At 36.2% G+C, this 25,455-nt stretch overlaps 1 protein-coding gene and 1 non-coding gene across 3 annotated transcripts in view; both read right to left on the reverse strand.

Moving 5' to 3' along the window:
• Positions 1-25,455, reverse strand: part of IL1RAPL1 (interleukin 1 receptor accessory protein like 1) — a 1,308,770-nt gene that overhangs the window by 130,923 nt on the left and 1,152,392 nt on the right. The gene's annotated exons all lie outside the window — the stretch shown is intronic.
• Positions 6,235-6,341, reverse strand: LOC111726608. The gene has a single exon (XR_002774346.1). It is a non-coding gene; the product is annotated as a U6 spliceosomal RNA (small nuclear RNA).

The following is a 25,455-nucleotide window of genomic DNA, read 5'->3' on the forward strand; positions in this document are numbered from 1 at the left end:
GCATCAGAGGACTTTTGCAGTAAGTATTTGATTATTTTCTACATGCAAATTGCAAAAGAGAGCTAATTGGGCCAAGAAAGAGCCTCACATTGTAATGGAAATTGATGTTAAATGACAACCCACTGTAACTTATATTGAGGGAAATAGAGATTTTATATTGAGGGAAACAGGGTTTTTGAAAGTCCTTTTTACCAACTCTATGAAAAGGTCTGGAAACTATAGCCAAGTGCATTATTCTCAGATTGAGGGGTAGACATGGTCAATAAAAGTCCTTCCAGATGATAGATCAAAATACAATTTGGGAGGAATTTCTACAACATGTATTTCTATATATTATTTTATCCAATTCTTACTACAACACTGTAAAATAAGAAAAATACTACCCAATTTTATAAAGAATGCTCTGATAATTAGCGACTTTCCAAGTCAATAAATCCAAACTTTGGTGAACTTGGAACTTGAAATCACATGCTTTTACCACATCATACATTACTGAGATGTTATGAGTAGTCAGTGCCTTATAGGTACTAGGTCTATTCTCAACAGAAACAAAATACTCCCCAAACCTCATGCTTATATATATTATAGGTATTATAAAATGAATTAATGTAACACATTTAGCACCTACTGTGGTCAAACGGGGGGTAGGTAGTGGTTTTCTAAGATGAGTAACCATGATCCCAGAGCTTTTAATAATATGACTAGTGCTATCTAGTTAGATAAGAGAGTTAAATTGAAACCTTCCATGCCACATGACATAAAAGGGACAAAGTAACATAACAGTGTGATGGAGAGTGTGATAATATGATGTATATATGTTATATATATATTCTCATTTTCATCCATTGTTCCTGGCTCATAACTCCCACAGCCCTGTTCTTTTCTTTTTTCTTCTTCTTTTCTTTTTCTTTCTTTTCTTTTTTTTTTTTTTTTTGCAATTTTTGGCCAGGGCTGGGTTTGAACCTGCCACCTCTGGCATATGGGGCCGGCACCCTATTCCTTTGAGCCACAGGCACTGCCCAGCCCTGTTATTTTCTAAGTTACTAAAACAGTAAGCATATCTTTTGTTCAACCATCCAGTCTTTTGTCCTTGCTTCCTGAAGCAGCTTTGGAAAAACTTCAGAGCAATAAAAGTTAAAGATAGTCTTTGGTTATATGTTGGGTCCTTCAGGCCTCATAAGCAGGCCTCAGAAAACAGAATATCTCTCTCTCTCTAACCTTCTGCTGCCTTTTGTTCACCTGTTCCTTTTTCTCCCCGAGGCAAGACTCTGATCTTTCTCCATGTTTTTGTCTTGGTGCTGCTCAAAAAGAAATTCCCTCACCAATTTTGTCTGATTGCAGGTCATAAGACCCTCATTTCAATAGGGTTTCTGCCCCATACCCTGGAATAAGGAATGTTGCACAGAGACCAAGAGGAATCAAGAGACAGGCCTGGCTGGGTCTCTCCACTAATTCTATGAGTGTCAGATCATACTCATCTTGTCCAATTACATTTATACATGGTTGTGCATGCTTCAGTAATGCCTATCCAAGAAGTTTCCATAAAAGGCCCACGAGGACTGGGTACAGAGAGCTTCTGGAAGCTGAACTTGCGCAGGCAGGCAGGAAGATGGAGAACTCATCCACATGCTAGCAGGGTAGTGCACCCCAACTCCATGAGAACCAAAGCTCCTGTGCTTGGGATGCTTTCAGATTTCTCTCTATGTGTCTCTTCAACTGGCTGTTTATTTATATGCTTTAAAATATCCTTTATAATAAGCCAGGAAACATAAGTATTCCCCTGAGTTCTGTGAGCTTCTCTAGCAAATGAACCAAACACAAAGAGGGAATCATGGGAACCCTAACTTGAAGCTGGTCCATCGGGGGTTCCATCGGTCCAGATGTGCAACTGGTATCTAAAGTGGAGGCAGTTTTATGCCACCGAGCGTTCAATCTGTGGGATCTGATGCTGTCTCCAAGTAGAGAGCATCTGAATCGAATTGGATCAGAAGATCCAAATGATACCAGTTGGCGTCTGCTGCAGAACTGACTGCTTGCTCCTTGTGGGAAGGACCCGCCATATATATGGTTACAGAAGTCTTCTATGTCGATGTGGTGTGAAAGAAGAAAAATGGTTTGCTTTTTCTACTCAGAGAACAAACTGCTACAAGCCAGGAAAAATGAGAAAATACAGGCATATTCCCTAAATCATTATTTTTATCTTTTACAAATTTGACATGTTTTATTTTTTTAATTAAAGAAAAAAGAGACTCAATGGATATTTCTCTGAATAGAGAATAGCTAACCCTTGTATCTCACATCAGAGATGACATCTTTTAAAAAGAGTTTCTTAAACAGCAATAAACTTAGCCCTTTCTGACGCGAAAACCCATAAGCATCCTTAAAGGTCTTATATCTCTATGGTAAACTGTAAAAGCCTGTGCTGGGTAGAAGAACTAAAGTGAAATAGAATGGGTTGTCGCTCACAAGATGATAGACTTACAGCACTGTGTGAGGTGGTAAAGTAATAAAAGACGTTTGGGCTGCCTCTGTAAAGCCAAAGGATACTGCTAAATATAATAAAAACTTACTTACGAGAAAGCTATATCCATCCTATTTCAAAAATTAATTTTCTAGAAAAATCCATATGGTAAATTTTGCATAGAATTTAATAATGTGCACACAAGTATAAATTAATCTAATTGTAGAGATTCTGAAAAATGCCCATCACGGATATGTATCCCAGAAATAAACCAGAATCTTACATATCAAATAGGCATCTCAAAACTAACATCCAAAGAAACTGTTGATTTCCACTCCATGTGCATCCTGAATCACGAACTTTATTTGTCAGTTACTCTGACACTAAATCTTCTAATCATTCCTTATCATCTCTCAATCCCTCATCTAATTTATCGGCAAGTCCTTTTTTGTCCCCTCATCAAAATATATTCAGAAACTATCAATATCTTACTACTCTTACCTTAGTCCTGGATACCATTATCCACTGTAGATTATTTCCTCTCCATGGGTTTTCTAACTTCTAACTTTCTTTCCTCAACCATCTGTCCTCTAAACATCAGCCACAATGACCCTATTAAATTGTGAGCTAGTTCACTTCTCTCCTCTTTTCACAGTCTTGTAGTGTCTCCTTATCTACCCTACAATAGCAAAGTACTCTTCTAAGATGTTCTCCATGCCTGTGATCTCCCTGCCTCCATCCACGCCAGCCCCCCTTATCTCAACCCAACCACTCTCTTTGTCCCTCCTTTGTGATTCTTCTTCATTCACAAAGTCTTTAATGTTCTCCACCACTCTGGGACTTGAACTTCCTATTCACCTTTTCGGGAATCATTCATCCCAGAGATTAATAAATACCAGTTTAGATCAGAGGCAGGTCCAGGTTATGTAGGGCCTACGGACTATACAGGGTGGCCATAACATTTGTGTGCAATTTAAAATAGCTCAATTGGGAGAATCTCTTTTTAAAAAAGAATATGAAGTTGGGTGCCGTGGCTCATGCCTTTAATCCTAGCATTCTGGGAGGCTGAGGTGGGTGGATTGCCTGAGCTCAGGAGTTGGAGACCAGTTGAGCAAGAGCAAGGCCCCATCTCTACTAAAACTAGAAAAACTAGCCTGGGTAGTGGTGCACCCCTGAAGTCCCAGCTACTCAGGAGGTTGAGGATTGTTTAAGCTTAAGAGTTTGACGTTGCTGTGAAGTATGATGCCATGGCACTCTACCCAGGGCAACAGAATGAGACTCTGATTCAAAAAATAAAAAAAAAGAATATGACACTTTGCATAAAATTTTCAATAGAGGGACTCAGAAGAGGCCCATATAAACGAGGGAACTAAACTGGAGTCTTAGCCTCATACATATCTGCCTCTTATCTAATACTATGTGCCCTCGATTTCTCTAAATGCTTTGTATATACTATCTAATTTAATTTTTGTAACAATCCTATGGGGGAGATATTATCCCCATTTTATACAGTGAGAATCTGAGGCACAGAGTGGTTATTTGTTCCAGGTCAATGAGCTAGAAGAGAGGTTCAGCGCTAAGGACTGAGTTTGACCTGGCTCCGGAGACTGTGCTTCTACTTCAGCGTGCCTTGAATCTGCATGGCCTGCTTTCTCACTGCCTCCAGAGCACCTCATCAGAGAGGCCCTCTCTGGGCACCTTACTTTCCCTCACTATCCATTCTCCATTTTGGTCCATAGCATGTATCTCTATCTGAGATACTAGCTTCTTATTTATCATCTACTGTCCATCTTTACCCACTGAAGATAAACTCTCCTTTATCTCTGTTGTTAAAGACATTTTTGGTTTTGATGCTTGTAATAGTGCCTGGCATTTGCCAGATTCTCAGTAAAATTCTGTGGAATAAATTCTTCCTGCATATTCAACATCCAGAGTTCAACTCAATAATGACTACAATTCTCACGAAAAAATTAATTATGCATAGCGTACTATATTTACTACTAGAAGGGGTAGTTTTTAGATCAGTGTTCTAAGTATGGTCCATGAACAGGCAGCATCAGCATCTCCTGGGAGCATGTTACGAATGCAAATTCTCAACAAGCACATGAAAATACCTTCAACATCACTTGTCATTAAGGAAATGCAAATCAAACCACTAAGAGTTACTATTCCATACCCACTAGGATGACAATAGTCAAAAAGACAGACTATAAGAAATGTTGATGAGAATGCAGAAAAATTGGAACTCGTATACTGCTTATGGGAATGTAAAATAGTGCAGCTGGTTTTGGATAATAGTTTGGCATATGACTCAGCAATTCCACTCCTAAATATATAGCCAACAGAATTGGAAACATATGTCCACACTAAAACTTGTCCAGGAATGTTTATGGAAGAATTATTCATAATAGGTAAAAAAAAATATGGAAACAACCCAAATGTCCATCAGCTGATGGACAAACAAATTGTGGCATATCCATATGATGGAACATTATTCAGCCATAAAAATGAAGTATGGGATGACCCTTGAAACTCTTCTATTAAGTGAAATAAACCAGACACATAAATGCCACATAATAATGATTCTGTTTACATGAAACTTCCAGAATCATCAAATCCATAAACATAAAGAGTCAATTAGTGGTCGCCAGGGGTGGGGAGAAAAGGGAAAATTGTGAGTGACTGTTAATATTATAGGGTTTCTTTTAGGGGTAGTAAAATGTTCTGTAATGAGATAGTGATGGTGATGGTTACAAAACTCTGCAAATATACTAAAACCTATGAACAGGCAGGGTGTGGTGGTTCATGCCTATAACCGAAGCACTCTGGAGGCCAAGGCAGGTGGATTACTTCAGCACATGAGTTCAAGAGTAGCCTGAGGAAGACTGAGACCCTGTCTCTACTAAAAATAGAAAAACTAGCCGGGCATTGTGGAGTGTGCTTGTGGTCCCAGCTACTTGGAAGCGGAGGCAAGAGGGTTTCTTGAATCCAACAGTTTGAGGTTGCTGTCAGCTGTGATGATGCCACGGCATTCTACCCAGAGGGATAGAGTGAGACTCTGTCTCAAAAAAAAAAAAAATGGATTTGCTAAGCAGTTTCTCCATATAATGGAGTTGGAGGTTGTTGTGAGATATGATAACACCATGCCACCCTACTCAGGGTGACAGCTTGAGACTTGGTCTCAAAATAAATAAATAAATAAATAAATAAATAAAACCTATGAACAGTTACAATGGTAAATTTTATGGTATAATCCAAATTAAAAAAAAACCAAAAGAAATGCAAATTTAGGGCCTCACCTCAAGCCCACTGGATCAGAAACTCTGGGTGTATGTCCAGAAGAGGCATCCCTCCAAGTGATTCTGCTATACTTTTGAGACCTGCTATTTTAGATAAATTTTCTTCCAAAGGACAGCTTTTTAAAAAGTGGCTGCTTTAGTGGGGTTTGATTGGTTTGGAGGTTTGAACTAAGCCATTTGGTAAAAGATCTAGCAGTAGTATAAAGTGTGCTATCGAGGCAGGAAAGCAGCACTCGACGGGTGACAGTGTGGTGTCAGTTCCTAGAGCCAGATTATTTGTTCTCTTCTTTTGAGTAGGACATTCACACTTTCTGAGTCTCAGTGTCCTCCTTTATAGGATTGTAGGGCCAATCAAATGAGACCATAGGTACAGAACCTTTGAAAACTCTCCAACTCTCAACCAGGATAGGCAAATTATGTCCAGCAGTCCAAATCCAGCCTGTTAGGTTTTTCTTTGGGGGGGGGTAACTGAAAAAAAATATGGAACGCTTCACAAATTTGTGTGTCATCTTTGCGCAGGGGCCACACTAATCTTCTCTGTATCATTCCAATTTTAGTATATGTGCTGCCGAAGCGAGCACAGCCTGCTAGGATTTTATATAGGCTGTGACCCAAGAATTGTTTTTACATTTTAAAATAATTTAAAAAATCCCAAAGGGAATAATATTTTGTGACATGTGACAATTATATGTAGTGATTTTGAGGTTTACAAGGAAAGCTTTATCCTTTAGAGAATAAGCCACACCTATTTAAGTATAGTCTATGGCTACTTAGGCACAAGAATGGCAGCACTGAGTTGTGACGGAGGTCATATGGTCTACAGAGGCTAACATATTTACTATCCAGTCCTTTAAAGGAAAAAGGTGCTGATCCTGCTCTGTACATAGCACCCATTGTTGTTACGTTCACTTCACTGACGCATCCATTGCTGAACTACTGCAGCCAGGAAGAAGTTGGCTTTTTCGAGGTGGTTTTGGTGGAGATATGTCTAGGAAAGCATGATGGAATTTGAAGAGATTTGGAGAAAGGAAACTAAAGACAGGAAAGAGAGGGACTGGTTGCCAAATAAGGAGAGACAAAAGGGATTAATTAACAGCTTCCAGTTTGGAGTAGGAAGTCTCATAAAGATTGATATTGAAGGTATGAATTCCTGAATAGGCCAAATGCCATTCTCGCCAACAAAGTATTCCTCAGGGACACCAACAGACTAGCCAAGTGAAGAAAGATAAGAGTGGCCCTGGAGTCCACATTGGAGGGTAGGGGGCCTCAAGGTACCCAGCTCATTATTGTTGATAGTCCATTTTATTAGATTGTATAACTTGGGAATATTTTCCGACAACAAAAACAGCACAAAAGCAACAAATGGAATTTTAGCTGTGAGAGTTCATTTCAAAGTGAACTGAGCAGAGAAAAGACCTAAAGATGGAATCTGATTATCTTTAGTGGATGAGAAAGCACCCATTATTTGTTTTTTCTACACGTGTTTTATTTATCCCTTTATTGTGTGGCTCTTCACTGGCTCCCTGCTAGCTTTAAAAAGACTTAATATGTCCTGGTGATTGTGTTTGGCTAATTTCTTTCTATCTTTTTTCTCCCTCCAGCCCCCAACTTTCTCTTATTAGGAGGAACACAGCTGGTAATTTGGCCCCACCTCATAGGAAAGATAGATTTTAACACAGGATGGAAAAGCATAGGTGATTCAAATATCCTTCCTATGTCATGCATTTAACCCTCTCATTTAATTTCCCCTTCACCGAGACACTTCCTTTTTTAAGATTGCAAACATAACCTACACCTGCAATTACTTGTTAGCGAAATTAGCCCTGCGCTTTCCTTCTTAGGAAAAAAGAAGCATTCAAATGTTTAGCTGACTAAATGCCAGCCTTTGTAGACATGGTTTCAAATTGGATTGGAACCCAAGTGTAATTAAACACATAAAAGAGACTACCCTTGCAAGTGATTTTTCTTTGGAAATATCTCAGCACATGCTATAAATTACACCCTTTCCCTTGCTATAAAACATCTCCAGATTGACATAGGAAAAGTTTGCAGAACTCAATGTGGGATGATGCTACCAGTGATGAGAATCTAGTAGGCTATCTAGTGGACTTGTTTAAATATCATGTTTTAATATATTATTTTTAAACTACATTACTACATAATTTTAATACATATTTAAAAACAAACTATGTTTTAAAATGTTTACAGTCTATTTTACATCAATTGCATATATAATTTTATTATCACTAATCCCATGGTGCTTCCATGGGTCACATCTGGTAAACCTCCACTGTCAGTTCTATTAAGTTCTATAAGTTCTCTAGACTCGGTAGAGTACCATGGCCTCATAGCTCACAGCAACCTCAATCTCCTGGGCTCCAGCCATCTTCTTGCCTCAGCTTCCCATGTAGCTGGCACTATAGGCGCTCACCATAATACCTGGCTATTATTTAGAGATGGGGTCTTGCTCTTGCTCAGGCTGGTCTTGAACTCCTGAGCTTGAACAATCCACCTGTCTGGGCCTCCCAGAGTGCTAGGATTACAGGCGTAAGCCACGGTACCCAGCCCTCTATTAATGTTTGCATACAGGCTTAATGCATTACTTTTCTGCAGAAAATTTCTGCATTACTTTCTGCAAATCTACACATGTTCTAAACTGGGTTTCTTTAGAGGCAGTAATAATTGAATATATTTTCTTGATAATATAGGCTTTGTTTACATGGTTTCAAACACGTTGATTGAAAGTAAGAAGACTAAATGAACATCCAGAACCTTACTCTAAATGATGCTAAATAAAAGAAAAAATAGGAAATTAAAATCCTTGACTGTATTTTCTGTTTCCCAGATAAATGGTTATAAGCTGGGAGTTAGAGGGTACTAGGATAACAGCTTCAGTTATATTCAATAAGCATACAAAATAATTCAGATTTATCAACCTGCTCTCACCGGAAAACGAAGTTCTATCCAGAGCCATGCTACCTTTCACTACAATTCAATAGAAAGCCGGAGTACTAAGAATAAAATGCTTAAGTTTAGGAGGATGTCTATTCTAACATGAAAAAATTAGTGTCTTTAGTTATCCAAACTTTCCCTTTTCAAATAGAAAACCATTGTTGCTGCAGAAAATAATTTCACACATTAAAAAGTCAAATTAATTTTCTAAATAGATTTATCCCAAGCCATTTGAATAGAAAGACCCTGAGTCTAGACTCCTAAATTCCAGGCTAATGGCATGGGTTACATCATGATCAAATTTGTCGTGAATAAATGGTTTCTTGTAAGTGACCTGGGGAAAATAAACCTGTGTTCTACATAAGAATGTAACTTCTTCGGAATCTGTTCTCTATGGTACCCAAGTCAGAGAGAAATGATCAGTTACCAATGGGGCAATACCAGGTTAGTCTCATTATTATTTGCTTGCATGAATAAGAATTAAGATGCTTTTCAACTTATGGAAGGTCACCCATTTATCATTAGAACTGCTAAAAGCTTAGACCTGCATATATATCTGAACTTACCGAGCCCTCTCCTAAAACATCCGTCAGTCCTATGATCTCCACTAACCACAGACAAAAGTTTTGCATTATTCTCGTCCTCCTTGTCACAATTATGTCACAATATCAAGCTCTATAGGTTCAACCTCAAATTTTCAAGGAACAGATCACCCAAGGCAGTCAAAGGAATTCAAAACATTCACTGGAGAAAACTGAATGAGTTGGCTGAGAATGCCATTGCAGTATTCGTGCAAGACTACATAAAAGTGGTTAAAAGCCTGATTTTTAGAGTCACACTTGGACCCAAGGTTTGGCTCTATACTTAGTTGGAAAGTCATTCAAACTCTCTAAGGCTCACTCTCCACATTGGTAAAATAGGAAGAACAATAGTACGTAGCTTAGAAAACCGCTAGAAGATTTTCATGATAATAATGCCAATACGGTACTTAGAATAGAGTCTGGAAATTTTAGATAGATAGTAGCTTTTGTTCTTGATATTCGGCATTTTCAGATAAAAAGACTGAGATAAGGAAGGCTTAACCAAGAGTAATAGATGTTTTTTCTGTTTACCTTTCCACTTTCCAATTCTTTTTACCCTCCCCCATGCCCCAAGAGACTACTGTGGCTTTATTTCGGGTACGGCCAAAAACACTACCAGAAGAATGGGATACAAATGGGGTCAAGATATTTATTTTCCCGGCTTCCAGCTGAACACCCTAGGTGGCTATATTTCTTAACAAAAAGCCACAGCTCAATTTGGGCAAACCCTTCCTACAGCTACACTATGTTTTCCCTTCCTAGGTGCTGTTGAGTTTCTCACCTATTTCTTGACCCAGTGCACCCTGATACATCAGAACCTAAGTGTATACTGTTGGTCCAAAAAGCATAGGGTATCCTAGAGAGGCCCAAGTGGTAAGCTGGAAAAATGAAAAATGAAGGTATGTGTACAATCTGAAAGTTTAGATAAAGGCATAAAAGTAGACTCTAGAAAGACGGCTTGAAATATGAAGAATGGGTTTCTGGTAGCTTGTAGTTGGTTTGCCAAAACAGCATCTGTGGCTGTGTCACTTCTGTGTGTTTTTCTTCTGCATGCCGTGGAGGCTGGTTTCTCTGTATGGAGGAACTTAGGTCAATAGAAGAAAACAGCACAACCATTTCATTTCTAAAATCCAGTCTGCTTTTATAGGCTTTAGCATCAATGTTTTAGAACAACATTAACATCGATTCTGGAGGGTATTAACCTTCACGTAGGGAAATGCGCACACACACACCAATTAGAATTCCCAATGCTATATGATACAAGAGAAAAAAAGGAAGTCCAAACGGAAAATAAAGAATAATGAAGAAGAACTATTCACTACTATGTAGTAATCTGATAGTAGTATTAACTTTATACAGCTGTCAGTGCAATCAAGTGTGAGTGAGAATTTCTAATTAGGAAATTAAAAAAAGACCCCTAAACATCCCTTTTAAGCAAATCATCTGATGTGCCATGAGAATCAGAAGGCCAGCACAACATATAGTTTGGCACTTAGGACCCTCCCTAGTTCGCTTTTCACATTAGCAATACTAGTAAATCTGTGTTCTACACTGGGCTGCCTTTGTATTGCTAAAAATAGCAATATGAAAAATTTCAGAGTCACTGTCATTGATTTGCATATATCTATTAGTGACAAATACCTCTGTATATTACTGAATCCTAAACATTTCATCTTTTTCTCATGATATACTGCAATGCTAACGGTTGGTGCTACTTAGAAGATTAAATTATCAATATACCATATGGCAGTTCAGATTAATCCTTTTAACAGTTTGAGTGTGGACGTATGAAAGGCCCATCAGACTTATCAAGATCAGTCTTGATAGTCCTGTTTTATCTAGGCAACCAGATAATTATGAGGTATTTCGATGGAAACCAGCTTTTAAATGTAACTGAGCCTTATCTTTAACATAAACATTTTGGTCAACTATCTCTCAGGCACATCTTTGTCACAACCTTAATTAAGACCACATTTATACGGGGAAAGTTTAAGTCTTAATTTTAATAGCTTTTTTTCATTTTGGAGATGTTTTTTTTCCAGTGAGTAGGTAGCTTATATGTGCATTGCACACTGCACCATAATGAATGCTTAATATTAGCTATAATTACATACTGATGATGTGAATGTCTTTTGAAAGTGATTGCTGGTTTTGTTTTTCAAAGGTAATGGAAACCCTTGTACATGTCAATAAACTGTAGCAGAAGCCCCAGCAGGAATGGTTGAGAGGTAAATGGAATAAAGCTGTGGTATTAAAGCATTTGAGGAGTTTATAATTCTGAAGTAAAAATAGTTTTTCTCATAAGGGTGTATTTTAAGTTACTTTTCATTTATTGGCAGAGAACAAATTTCCCCTTAGCTAACATAGTTTATGATTTGGTTGCACATAGTCAAAAGTTATATCTTTAAAGCACTCTGTATATTTTTTGTTCATCAACTAATAAAAAAAGGACTCCCTGCTTCCTGTTAGTAATCCAAATACTGTCTTATTGCTAAGCAAAGCATCTTTAATATACGTTTTCATGGCTCGGTGCCTGTGGCTCAAGCGGCTAGGGCGCCAGCCACATGCACCTAAGGTGGCGGGGTTTGAATCCCCAGCCCGGGCCCGCCAAACAACAATGATGGCTGCAACCAAAAAATGGCCAGGCATTGTGGTGGGCGCCTGTGGTCCCAGCTGCTTGGGAGGCTGAGGCAGGAGACTCGCTTGAGCCCAGGAGTTGGAGGTTGCTGTGAGCGTGATGCCATGGCACTCTACCCAGGGGGATAGCTTGAGGCTCCGTCTCAAAAAAAAATATATATACGTTTTCATTTCATTGTTGTAATACAACCTCATTCATGCATATTAATATCTTTAGATTAATTTAAGACTTAGTTTACATGATAAGATTATAACACATTGTCATTTGTTCAGTTAAGTTGCATTAAATGCTCCAAGAAGACTGACATGGGTCTAAAACTTGACTTCTAGTTGATGAAATCTATGGCAGTTCAGATACTAGTTATGGATGCAAGTTGTATCCATGCAAGTGATGCCTTGAACATTCAGCTATGGTTGTCTCTGCTTAGGAACCAAAAGTGTGATTAGTTGTATTTCTGGGTTCACATAAGTTAATATATTTCTGATATGGACTACTTGAGGAGTTTCTCTTATTTGGCCTTTGGAAAAAAATTTGAAAAGCTGTCAAGGTGGATAAAATATGAGTAAATGTATATAACTAACTAACTTTGGCATTCTATATCCATTAGCATTGTTTTCAGCTACTATTGTGGCTTATGCTTCCTCAAATATGAGAGCTTTGGGGGTGTATAGTCTAGGAATCAAATGCTGGTAGCTCAGTGATACCACTGAGAACCCAGCCTACTTCTACTATTCTTAACAGGTGATTTTTATCTTCCTTATTTTGAGAAAGTCATTGTACTTCCAGACTCAAATTTAACATTTATCCAGAGAAGGAAGCCTGATAAATTCTTCCTGAATCTCATTGGTCAGAGCTCTGCTCATGACTAATCCAAGCTGTAAGAGAAGCTGTGAAATCAATGATTTTATTTTTTTCCCCATTATCTATAGGGAAAAAGAAGGATGGGAAAGGTGTTGAGTGCTTAAAGTTATAGCCAAACTATAGTATCTTTTCACCAAGAAATTCTATTAATTATTTTATCCTCAGGTCAAAATATGGACATTGTCATGTCCTTCTTTGTCCTTCATCAATGCTTTAGAAACATATGCTGGTCATAGTAAGTTGGCCACAGGGGCTCTCATACCTTCCTCGCATCTTCTTCCGAGTCCAGTTATAATAATAAACCAGATAGTAACATTGTCTGCTGCCTATCTAGAATTAATTTCTCCACTTTTTTATACTATTAAAATCCCAACTTTTACCAGGTATCCTCCCAATTCCGGATATCTATATATCTCAGAAGAAACCAATCTCGTTCAAGTTTTAAGGAGGCCCTGATTATTTTAAGAGTAATCTTGCCTATGACTGATTCCAGGCACATGGCCACATTTTAACCCAAAATGTAATAAAAAGTCTTCTGGGAACCAAGGGAGCATTTCCTTGCTCTTATGAGATATCCATAGGAAAACAGGTTCTCTATGACCCCCAGAAAAAGATATGATGCCTGGGACTACTGCTCCCATCTTGCTACTGCACATAGAATGATGCCACACTTAGAATTAAAGAGCAGAGGAACAGAAAACATCTGGACCCTGATGACATTGCTAAATCAGCATTCCCAGAAGCCCACTCCATTTTTGAACTTCCAGTCAACTGAGACCATTCATTCTTTCTTATTTTAATCAGCTAGAGTCTGGGTTTCTGCAACTTGCAGCTAAAGCATCTTGCTTTTCATAAACTGTGTGAGATCATTGTCCCAAAATGTTTTAAGGACTTTGCTGTTACCTTTGATGCTTGTAACTCAAGTTCAAGGGGGCTTCCCAGAGTGACATCATTCCATAAATGATGTGCTATACACATCAGCACAATTAGAGTCAACTTACCACCAAGAATGTGCAAAGAAACAGCAATCTACTCCATATTCCCTCCAGCTCAGAATTTTGCTAATACAGGGAAATAAGCTACAGGTACAATGCAGATCACTTGGGAAACATTTCTAGAAAATTTGTAAACAAGTGGAAATTCGCCAGCAAAATTATACTGAGACAACTGAGAGATAAGTATTGTGAAATGCATTAGAATCTACAAGGTCAACAAGCTGTCAAAACATAGCACTGAAGCAGTCAACGGGACCCTTGAAATTGAAGCGATGTTAGGCTAAATGACAGCAAATAGAAGTAAGCTACCTCCAAGTCAAAAGCCATTGTGTAAAAGCAAGCAGGAATAAATAGACCATGTATTATTGTGCTCCCACAGTTCCCAAACTAGACTTGAGGTGGCATGTAGGAAATGAAATATCTGATTGGGGTTTTAATTTTCTCAAAGTAGAATTCTGTTTGTTTTACTCAGATTGAATATTCACATGTAGAGCTAACGGAGAGGGGGGTCAAGAGAGAAAATGAGAGAGAGAGAGAGAGAGAGAGAGAGAAAATAGCAGAAAGAGCTAAACAGAATACATTATCTTGGTAACAAGACAGAGATAAATGACATTAACATACAGGCTACTGCAGAACTTCTTTTACAAAATTATACTGGACTGTTTCCTAAGACACCTGCTCCGTGCTAGATACAACAGAAATCATGAAGTAGAAGCAAATGTCATGGGGATAGAAAGAAAAATGAGATACATTAAATACCATTTTAAAAATGTGGTCAGTGCAAGAAAATGCATCACTGATGATTCAAATACAAATGTCTTAGTAAAATGCCAGAAAATAATGGCACACATACATAAGGCCCCAAACAAATTATTATTATTTTTTTTAGATTCTTGCCTTTGTTTTTACAAGTTGTTTATTGCATTTTGTCAGAATCTTGGCATTTGATTAGCAGATGGCATGGCCAAATAGAAAGGTATTAGAAGGTATTTATTTAAAATATAAGATATAGTGTTCACTTGTCATTAATTTTAGGGAACTTTTCTAGAGAAGTTTAGAGTAAATGATAGTGTTGTCCTAAGCCCCAGTCTAAATTTTCATTCTATTTTGATTACCTACACAGAGAAAGGTGTGAAATACATATGCGTATAAATAATTGGGAAATTTTAATGTTAATTTTCTCGATTATTGAAAGTTCCTCAGATTATGTGACTCTTGAGTAAAATATTATTGAGATACTAACAATAGGGAACATATGTTTTTCACACATTTAGGAGATGATAAGTGTTAGGGCAAATCAACACAGTGACACACAGAGAGCTGAGAGTCTAGAGGAAATGAAACACATGAAGCACTCATCTCTTTCTTATTCAAACGCCTGTCAAGTTTCAAGGTTAAAGCTACATTTATGTTTTGTTTTTTTTTCTTCTCACAATTGGTAAGGTTATATCTATGAATATTATATCACCTAATTTCAAAAATTTCAAATCGGTTAAAAGACTATTTATCATCAGCTTAAAATGGGATGTTAACAGCTTTATTGTTAAATTAGGCTATGAAAAATGGGTAAAGGTTGTCTACAGAAAAAGGCTTTTTATGACAAAGATAATTGAACTCACAGAGAGGAAGGTACAACCTGAAATGATTTAGAAAATTCATCATAAAAGTGTGTCATTATATTAATTTAGAGGGAAAATCACTTTTTTATTTACTCATCTCTAATGAATTCATCTCCATCCGTTCAGACAGGCTAGGGACCAGCGAAACATTAATGATGAACGTGTCAAAAGTTGGACTATAACCTTGTCACATTCACCGTAAGACTCTCAGCAGTTCTGAACAATTTTCTTGACGTGCTTGAAATCTTCTATGAAGGATTCTTTTAAAAGCCATTTCGTTAGAAGATAAAAAGGAAAATTATTTGTGAGAGTTACTTTTAATCATTTTCAAAATAAATTGATGAGAAAAGTGATGCATATTCATGGTAGAGAATTTGGAATATGAAGAAAAGTTTAAGAAGAAAATAAAAATTATGTACAATGTTTACTTTCCCAAAGTAACAGCCATTACCTTCTCACATTCTCTCTGAATCTTTATGAAACTATCATCATAGTGTACACAATTAAAAGTTTTGTGCTATTTTCTTGACTCAACATTAAATCATAAAGTTCTCCCCAGATGATTTGGCTATTTCATATACCAATATATGTTATATATTTCATAATCTACCTATCTAAATGTGGAGCGGCATTCAAGTTACTTCTACACTTTTCTTACCAGTAACATTGTAATTTATAAATTTGTACATGATCTTTAGTTCACCTAATCGCTTGCTTAGAATAGATTCTGAAAAGTGAAATTCCTGTGTCAAAGGGTATGTTTTTTTCCAACATGCATAAAAATGATAAAAAGAAACTAAAACTATAATTGAATTTACCATATACATGCTGAGGACTAATAATTATTAAGATTTTGGTTGCCTATGTGTCCAACTTTTGAAAAAAGTTTATAATTAACATACAATAAACTGTATAAAGTGCATAATTTGGTAGATTTTACTGTAGGTGTACACCTGTGAAACCATCATCACAATCAAGATGGAGAACCTAGATATCTCCTTCAAAAGTGTTCTTATGCCCCTTGGTAATCTTACCCTCGTCTTTACTTCTCTCTGTTTGTCCTACCCCTATACCCCATATACTAGGAGAATCATTGACTCATCTCTTTCGGCACTACACATTAGACTGCATTTTCTACCTATGCAACACAGGAAGGAAGGAGGGAAATAAGAAAGGGAAGGAAATAAGAAAAGGAAGGAAGAAAAGCAATATATGTGAGAACCAGCAGAAAATGCAGACAGCAGATTCTAACAAATTCTCAAGACATTTGAATCATTAAAAATCTAACATAAAGTAAGTATAATTAAAACACTTTAAAAAGCAAAAAAAAAAAAGGTCGACTGAGAAGCAAGATATTATGGAAAATGATTAGGCAGACTTGAACATGAAAAAGAACTAACCATAACTTTTAGGAAGAAACATATAATAATTGGGTATTTGAACAAATGGTTATTTTATCAATTGATTAGAAACACTTAAGAAACAACTAGTGATCTAAAAACATTATTCACAATACAAGAGAGAACAAAAAAGATGAAAGACATAAAATAGGGTTTGAGATATAGCAGAAGTCTATCTCAAAGTAATAAAGTATATCTTATTTTTAAGTGGAATTCCAGAAGAGGAGAAAGAGAATGGGTTGACATAATATTGGAAGTGGTAATAGTTGAGAATTTTCTAGAATTAATGAAAGACATCAATTTCCAGACTCATGAACACCAATGAATCTTAAAAAAGATAAATAAAGGAAAACCATTGCTATGTATATATGACGAAATCATATGAAATTCTACACACAGAGACAGCTTTTAACATAAAAAGAAAGAAAAGGCAGCGTATCCTCAAGAGAACAATTAGGTTGACAACCAAGTTCTTAGAGGCAGCATTGGGAGTCAAAATTCTGTGGAGCAATACTTCACTTTGCTGAAAAATATTTATAACTATGTTACCTTCAAAGTATCATTCAAGAATGAAAGCAAAACATAGACATTTCGGGCAACAAAATATTTGGTACTAATAGATACTTACTGAAGGAAGGGATTAGGAATTACTTTTTAGGCAGAAAGAAAATGATCACAAGAGGATGTAGGAAGGTATCATGAGAATAAAGTTGCTAACTACACAGGTAAGGTATACTTAATCAAGCTATTTAATAATTATTTATGAGTAATGACTGTGTCTAGGCTCTGTTTTAAGTGTTTAGGGTATACCGTTGAACAACCATCGTAACAAAAACCTTCTGCTCACACAGGGCTTACATTCTAGTGAATCTCTACACAAATATTCACCCTTTGTGAATTGAAAAATAATAACTAAAATACAGAGATGCAGAAATAAAGTCTTCTAAGTTCTTAATTGCTCTGAAGGAGGGTAAAGATACATACAGGTAAAATTAGGTTTTCACAAGTTAAGTATGTATGTACATTTTCTACAGTACCAGGAAAAGAATAGAGATCAAATATAAAAACTTCCAAACTCAACCAGTATGAAAGAAGGCAAGGAATTAGAGAAAAGAACTTTAGAAGTCAGGTAAATAGAAAGGAAAGAATATAATAGATTTCATTTCAAATACCAGTCATTCCAATTAAAAATGAACTAAACATTCCAGTTAAAAGATAGTCATTCAGTAACAAAAAATTCAAATCTAAATGGATTTATTATATAAGAAGCACACTTCAATAAAAACTATATGGGAGGGTATATAAAATATTTACATATAGCAAACACAAACAAAACAAAGCTGGCTTAACTATCCTAGTAGCACCTAAAAGAATCTTTAAAGAGTATTTTTAGAAGATAGGGCTATCACATGATAGTAAGAGTTTCACTTTACCAGAAAGATGTACTGAACGTGTGTACTGAGACAATATAAATATGCATTTAAGAACATAATATATACATCGAAATATCTAAATTAAAATTTGACAGTGTGCCTAGAAATATACAAATTGACCACCTTACTGGAAGGCTTTTAACACTCTTCTTACAAACTGATAGATAATATGTGCAAAAAATAAATCAGTATGATATGTAAGATTTGAGAAATACAGTTAACGCATGATCTGTTTTACTCAACAATTTCAGAATGCAAAAGCTTTTCAAGTTCATGGGGAACATTGATGAAAACTAGTAACATACTGCAGTTTCACAAATTTAAAAAGATTGGTGTCATTACGTACATTTACTCTAATACAATGTTGCTTTGATCTGCTATATTAAGATTATATGTAAGATGTTATTTAGGAAACAATGCAAATTCTAAAAAATAGTATTAGACTTGCTGGGAAAAAAGTAAGTTACCGCTCTGCATATATTTTTTTCTTTTTGAGACAGAGCCTCATTTGGTCACCCTTGGGAGAGTGCTGTGGCGTCTTAGCTCACAGCAACCTCCAACTCCTGGGCTCAAGCGATTCACTTGCCTCAGCCTCCCATGTAGATGGAACTACAGGCACCTGCCACAATGCCCAGCTATTTCTCAGAGATAGGGTCTCGCTCTTGCTCAGGCTAGTCTCGAAATCCTGAGCTAAGGCAATCTACCTGCCTCTGCCTCCCAAGTGCTGGGATTATAGGCGCGAGCCACCACACCTGGCCTTACTCTGCATATTTTTAAGGCTTCAATTTTAATATAAACTCTCTAAATCATCTGCAATTGAAAAACTACATATATATATAATTTTAAAGTATGTATTTAAGTGATTTTATATGTAATTAACTGTTTAAATATATATATATATACAGTGAAATATATACATTTTAAATGACCATTTCTCAATTGGTTAATTATTTGTTTAAATTAAATATGAATATTTTTATATGGTAAAGTCAGTTTCAGGGCCGTCTGCCCCAACTCTTAACTTGTCTGCTCATCTGAAGTTAGTACTACACTGTTTTAATGATAATAATAATGACATTACTTTTGGTGTGGCATGTCATCCTGTGTTACTTTAAGAGTTAAAAAATACTCTAAGCGATGGGTTTTCAAAGAGCTTTAGAATGACTTTATCAAGTTTAAGAAGTGAACCATAATTGAATTTGATTGGAATTGAGTTTGGTTAGAATTCCCTCGGAGAAATGTTATGCCTTTCTTATGTTTTAAGAAAGCTTATCCTGTCATTGAAGAATAGATGATACATATCTATTTGAAGTCTTTGCCTATCACTCTGAGTCAGAGTTAATATTTTCTATATGTGTCTTCAAATTTCCTAGTGAAATCTATAGTGAAATCTATATGTGCTCCTGTGTGGTTATTAAGGGCAAGTGAAAGAGAAAAATGTGTATCTTTTTACCCCATTACATCTTTGTAATTGTTTATTTCAAATCTCCCATTTTCTGGTTCCTTCATCTGAACTAGTTGTATGAGTTGGTATCTATTCTCTGTCACCCCATCCATATCCCTCTCTCATTCTCTTATGTATTTTTCCTTCACTTTGCACTCTGGAGATATTTCTTCATTTACTCTTAAACAATTTGTTCGGCTTGCTTTGTGATTTCAGATTATGATACATGTAAATGGAGCTTTTATGTCCTTGGTTGCATTTCGTTTTCCTTGCATTCTTTTCTCATTTTGACAAAATCTTTTGTAACTGTGCCTTTCATCTCTAACATTTCTTTATAGTGCTCCCAGATTTTAATTAATAATAAGTATGTTTTCTTGCTTCTTTTTGAAGACGTCATTATGTCTTCTAAACTTTTCTCCTCTTTTAGTGGAAACATAATTTCAGGAATATACTGCTACTCTGAACCCTCAGGAAAATATTTTTTTCCTGGCAATGCAGAATAATGTTAATAGATATTATTTACGAAATTTAAATATAGACCATTTTCCCAATGGGAGGAGATCCACTCAGGCCTAGGATATGCCCAAAGCAAGTGTTTTTAACACCTAGCATTGCAGTCCTGGCTAGATAGTTTCCAAGCTGGAGTGTGTGTGTGTGTGTGTGTGTGTGTGTGTGTGTGAGTACACAAACATGTTTGTGTCTAAGTACTTAAATGGGAATCTGGGAAAAATTATACCAGTCCCAACTCATCTGCTCTACTGTGACCCTGGACATTCTCCATATGACAAAATGTTTAATGTTGTTCCCTTTCTCAAAGCAGAATGGTGAGTGACATGTCACACAAATGCAAGTGCATGTGTCATAGTGCAGTCAATGTTCCCAATACTTTTATCTATTCCCAAATTCTTCACTAAGTAATATATTGTCATACAATTACATTGTATGAAAAGTAGAATTATTGAAAATTGGAATCTGCTAATAAGAGATTTCTTATGTCATTTAATGGTTAAGTGAATAATCGCCCGAGTCCTTCTTCCTAAGCTAGAGGCACACATGAAAGTTTTAATTGTATTTTTTCCATCACGATTAACATGTAGATGCTCAGCATTAAAGACTCATTCAGGAATTGTAACATAGTTTTAATTATTTCTAATAAAAAAAGAAAATAATTCATACTTCATCTTGGTCACGCTCGTTGGTGAGACTATTAGTGATGAATCCATTCCATGTTGAATTTGGGCTTTCTCTTTTCTGAACCAGTACAGGCAGTCCCCTAGTTACAAACATCTGATTGACATATGACTAACACTTATGAACAGAGGCTATTACAGGTAATAGGTAAATGTACCTGCTCCAACTTACATATAAATTCAACTTAAGAACAAACCTACAGAACCTAGCCTTTTCATAGCTGGGAGATTGCCTGTATATTACAAAACACACAAGTTCGCCCATTGAGATATAGGATTTTATTCTGCACTTTACATGCTTATGGCTCTTCTCTCACAGTAAACAGATTAAAAATCTGACACCTTCAAAATGTGGATCATATCCTGAATACTTTCAATGTGCTTCCTCTGACCCACCCTCAGGGCCTTAAATAATAGTGATCTTCTAGTAGATCAAGTTAGAAAGAGAAGCTAATTCTCTAAACTCATAGTTCTATATGGATTTCATGAACATTCTATTATTAGTTTCTGATTTAGATATTAATGTGTAATTATAGAAGTAAAAATGGCATACAGAGGGGAAAAATTATATAAATTGTGATTAAAAGTAGTATCAATTGAAGTCTGGTTTTATTCTTTTCTCATACGCTGTAAAATGATAAAAATCCGCTTTGTAATGCGAGATCTATATAAATCAACTCATTTCTGGTATGCATTCATCATATATCTACAATAAAGCATATTAAACTAGTAATTAAAACACTTGGACCCAAGGCCCAATTTTCCCATTCAACAGAGAGTTTAAAGTATCAGATTCTCTGGCTTCCTCTTGTCTTCACTTATTAGACTTTGACATTTAACATTGTCACCTTGATTGCAAACACAAACACAGGTACATCAAGTGACTGCTTTTTGGTCATCAAAATAAAAATACGAAATTGATATACACGTTGTTTGCTCCAGGCAACTTATAGCTCCCTGAAAATATATCCATGCACCAAGTTTAATACCTAGTGATGGAGAACAATTCTATTTGAAAAGTCTTCAGAGAAGATTCAGTTTAGAAATTGTTTTTATTGTCCCACAGTAAAAGAAGTACAGAAATTCACTGAGCATTACCAATTTGATAATATCTATTGAATGAAAAAAATTAAAAGCCTGGCTTATACTTTATGTAGTTCTTTGTTTTATAAAATTATTATTTCTAATCTTTGATTCTTATGGCATTTTACCAAAATACGAGGTATCAAGGAATTGAGATTTAAAGCAAGTCAAAACAAAACAAAACAAAAAATCCCGGGTCTTTCACCGCAGGTAATTGAGTAGTTATGTATTTTACTGCCATTACTATTACTATTACAAAAGTTAAACTTTTTTTTTTCACCTAAAAATCAAACTTGGATATCTTCAAGCTTGCGCTTTAATTCTCAGTTTCACCGTCACAGTTTTTCTCTGAGATGTCTTCTAGATGCTAACTACTAAACAATTCCATGCCTATTTTATCTTAGTGCTACACATATTGAGAAATCTGTTCAAATGCATGGGACAAACCTTTGGCCAGTAGCAACCACCAAAGCAAACACAAACATACACATCCACACACACACAAAGAATGAGCATGCACATTCTTTGGATGATTATTCTTAAAATTCTCAAGTATGATTCATGATCGTATCAAGGTTTAATGTTAATATGTATTAAAAGTCATTCATTTATTTGACAGTTGAATTATACTTTTTGTAACTATGAATGATTTCTAAACATTTCCTTTGCTTAATTCCATATGGCAATTTAAAAATATTTTATGGCATAGAAATCTTAAAAGGCTATAAAATTGAATATATCATTTAAAACTATAAGTAGGGAACATTTTTAGTTCCCTCTAAAACAGTGGTTCTCAACCTTCCTAATGCTGTGACCCTTTAATACAGTTCCTCATGTTGTGGTGATCCCCAACCATAAAATTATTTTCATTGCTACTTCATAACTATAACTTTTGCTACTGTTATGAATAGTAATGTAAATATCTGATATTAGGCAACCCCTGTGAAAGGGTCGTTCGACCTCCAAAGGGGTCATGACCCACAGGTTGAGAACCGCTGCTCAAAAACCTCTGAAGAACACCACTGCCACCCACTTGTAAAATAGTCACTTACCGAATTATCTTTGATCATTCTGAGCTAAGGACTCTACTTTTTCTAGCCAACATCACATTCTCAATAGTTAAAATATTTCATAAACTGAATACCAGCACTTAGTAACATTTTGCAAAGCTGATAAAACTTGGAAGGATTATTTGAAAGAACCTCACACTGACACACTGTCATTTCTAAATGTCAGAGACTTTAAGCTCAGCTCATAAAAATGAAGATCATGCTTGGAGACAACAGTGCCCTTCTGAGATAAATCTCTTTTTAAGTCTTATGGGTTGTGGGGGGTGTAGTCTCAATCCTAGTAAAATGACCTCCAAAAGCAGCCACTACTTTAAAGTCATGTGTACATTCCTGTAAGCAGATGGCATAGAAAGTCTTAACAGCTGTCCAGGCATAGCTTTACACTTGTGCTGGTTCTGCCCTAAAAAGCATGTCCTCCAAACATCTGTCTCAAAAACACATAAGATGTATTAAGGGAAGATTTTCAAACCAAAGTTGTGTCAATAGTTCCTATCCTGCCTTCTTTTCCAATAATCTCTGTACCTTTTAAATACACAAAGTTTTGTGGCAAAGGAGATACAGTATTTGAGGTTAAACAACCACGAAGAGATTAGAAATACTTGGAAATATTTGGCTTGCTTGAATCTAGGAATGAAGCTGTTTGCGTGTGCTTCTTTTAAGTTTTAAACTAATATTCGAAGATGAGTTTTTCTGAATAATGTAATCTTTATTGAATTAAATTTTAAATTGAAGGTCAGGGTACCTTATGATATTTATGCACTGTAAATATTTTGAAACAAAGCCATATGCCAATTTGGCAGGAGGGATTTTATCCTTGCTTTCCTGTATATGTGTGAATGTGTGTGTGTGTGTGTGTGTTAAGAGAATCAATCTCCTATATTATCAAAAGAAGAAGAAAGAACTCAAGATGCATCACTTTCGCGAGAGTAAGTTATATGGCAACGTAAATTTGACAATTAAGTCATGAAAAGCTTCATGAGGCAGTCTATATTTAGGTTGCTGGTCCTGGATCAAGCACAAGGATGGTATTGTGGGGTACAGGAACTCTGTGTCAGTGTAGGTAGCATCTAGTTCAGCGAGTGGTTGAAGATTTACTTCTTCATGTGGTTCTACCACAAGGCATCTGAGGGAGGTCATGGCCTACTACTGTTCATAATGTCCCTACCGTGAAGTGCTAGACTGGGCTAGAAGTCACAGTCTACTCTTTTTGCTTTAAATGGCTTCAGTGCTTTTGGTAAAGATTCATTGAGCATCCATTTTATGCACATCACGTATTCTTGCTGCTGTTGGGATGCTGAATAGAGAGAATATACTGCCTTCAAAACCTCTGTGACCTACTTATGGAACTAATATATACAATGTGTTCAGGCAACCAACTCTGATAGGAAATGCATATGTTGTGCTCTTAGGCTTCCTGTTTTAGAGGGTCAGTTATTTTAAGGAATATTCCATATGTGGCATAATCTTTCCTTATTCAATAGAATTTTAAATTTATGCTATAATTCCCCAGAGAGCAATGCTCTTTAAAAATATATTTCCTCAGAAATAAGCCTATACTGTACTATCTGTACATGAGAAAACTTTCTGTGGTGATGGATGCATTCCATATCTTCACTGTCCAATATGGTAGCCACTAGCCAATGTGGGTACCGAGCCCTGGACATGTGCCTGGCGTGACTGAGAAACTAAAGTTTTAGTTTTATTTAATCGTAATTATTTTTTCATTTAGCCACATTTTCTAAATGTATTATGGTCTTAGTCTAATTTCAGAATTAAAAAAGTTGTTCTACAGGTAAAACAATGCTCTCCCAGCTTGACATCTGTGGCACAGTGGTTACTGTGCCAGCCACATATACTGAGGCTGGTGGGTTCGAACCCAGCCCCAGCCAGATGAATACAATGATGACAACCTCAACAAAAAATAGCTGGACATTATGGTGGGCACTTGTAGTCCCAGCTACTTGGGAGGCTGAGGCAAGAGAATCACTTAAGCTCCAGAGTTTGAGGTTGCTGTGAGCTGTGATGCCACAGCACTCTATGGAGGGTAACGAATTGAGACTCGGTCTCAAAAAAAAGTGCTCTCCAAAAAATTACATCTTTAATGAAACTTAGGAAAAGTTCTTAACACACAACCGTAATAACCAATTTTTATAAATAAAGGAAATAGTAATACCACTTAGAAGTAAATTATATAGGGGAAGTTATAAAATAACTATTGATCAAATATGATCTCAGGAAAGCCCTTAAGATGACTTGGTTCACAAAAATTATAATGAAACAGCTGTTTTTAATATCTTATAAAACATCATAAAGCAAGAGAAACAAGTAGCTCTGTTTCACTAGTATTGATTTTTAATTTTTCAATGAAATAATTCAATTTGAAATAATTGAAGTGGCTAAAATACATGGTTATCTATATCAGAAGGAAT

The sequence above is a fragment of the Otolemur garnettii genome, unplaced genomic scaffold, assembly GCF_000181295.1.
Source record: "Otolemur garnettii isolate 467f Iridium unplaced genomic scaffold, OtoGar3 scaffold00072, whole genome shotgun sequence".
NCBI lineage: Eukaryota > Metazoa > Chordata > Mammalia > Primates > Galagidae > Otolemur > Otolemur garnettii.